This window comes from Carlito syrichta, unplaced genomic scaffold (assembly GCF_000164805.1).
Source record: "Carlito syrichta isolate Samal-C Ts95f unplaced genomic scaffold, Tarsius_syrichta-2.0.1 Scaffold304294, whole genome shotgun sequence".
In the NCBI taxonomy this organism is placed as follows: Eukaryota; Metazoa; Chordata; class Mammalia; order Primates; family Tarsiidae; genus Carlito; species Carlito syrichta.
Window position 1 is genome coordinate 2,539,199 of NW_007248390.1, and position 1,653 is coordinate 2,540,851.

Below are 1,653 nucleotides of genomic sequence, written 5' to 3' on the forward strand. Positions count from 1 at the left end.
ACTGAAAAGATATAGAATGGCAAAATGGATAAAATATCACCAGGCAACAATATATTGCCTTCAAGAGACCCATCTCACTAGAAAGGACACGCACAGACTCAAAGTAAGAGGATGGGAAATAAATTTTCAGGTGAACGGAACATAAAAGAAAGGAGGAGTTGTGATCCTAATTTCAAACAAAATACCATTTAAGCTATCAAAAATTTAAAAGATACAGAAGACCACTACATAATGATAAAAGGTTCACTCCATCAACAAGAAATATCTATCCCAAACATATATACACCCAACATAGCAGCACCAACTTTCATAAAGCAGCTTCTAGGAAAACTCAAGAAATACATTGACTCTAACACCATCATAAGTGGAGACTTTAATACCCCACTCACAACCCTAGACAGATCATCAGGACAAAAAATCAACAATGAGATCTGGAACCAAAATGTAATTCTTGACCAAATGGACTTGATACCTACAGAACTCTCCACCCAATGACTACAGTATATACATTCTACTCATCACTGCGTGGACCATAAATCAAACATAAGCAAATTTCAAAAGATTGAAATTTTGTCATGCAACTTCTTGAACCACCGTGGAATAAAAATAAACATCAACACCAACAAGTTTCTCCCCAAACCCACAAAGACATGGACACTAAATAGCATGATGCTAAACAACTTCTAGGTCAACAGTGAAATCAAAACAGAGATTAAAAGAAACCTGGAAACAAATGAAAATAAAGAGACATCTTACCAAAATCTCTGGGACGCCATGAAAGCTGTAGTAAGAGGGGAATTCATATCCCTACAAATGCACATGAAGAAAATGGAAAGATCACAAATTAACAGCCTAACAAGTCACCTTAGGTTGCTGGAAAAGCAAGACCACCAAAACCCTAACTTCAGCAGAAGAATCCAGATCACCAAAATAAAAGCCCAAATCCAGGACATAGAGGACAAAAAGATAATACAAAAAAAATCAATGAAGCAAAAAGCTGGTTCTTTGAAAGAATAAACAAAATCGATGATCCCTTAGCTAGACTGACCAAGAAAAAGAGAAAAAGCCCAAATAAATACAATCAGAAACACAAAAAATGAAGTCACATCTAACCCAAAGAAACACAAAAGATCATTAGAGGCTACTATGTACACTTGCATGGAAACAAACTGGAAAACCTTAAGGAAATGGAAGACTTTCTGATATCACACAACCTGCCTAAGTTGAAATAAGAAGAAATCAAGTCCCTAAATAGACCAATAACAATCAAGGAAATTGAGTATATAATAAGAAAACTGCCTACAAAAAAAGCCCTAGACCAGATGGCTTTCCAGCAGAATTCTATAAGACATTTAAGGAAGAGCTGATAACAATCCTACTGAAAGTATTCCAGGCAACTGAGAAAGATGGAACCCTCCCCAAATCATTTTATGAAGCTAATATCACATTGATACTGAAGCCAAGTAAAGACCCAACAAAGAAAGAGAACTGCAGGCCAAGATCTCTGATGAATATAAATGCCAAAATTCTCAACAAGATCCTAACAAACTGGATTCAACAACACATCTCAAAAATCATCCATCATGACCAAGTAGGCTTCATCCCTGGGATGCAAGGCTGGTTCAACTTTTGCAAGACAATAAATGTAATTTA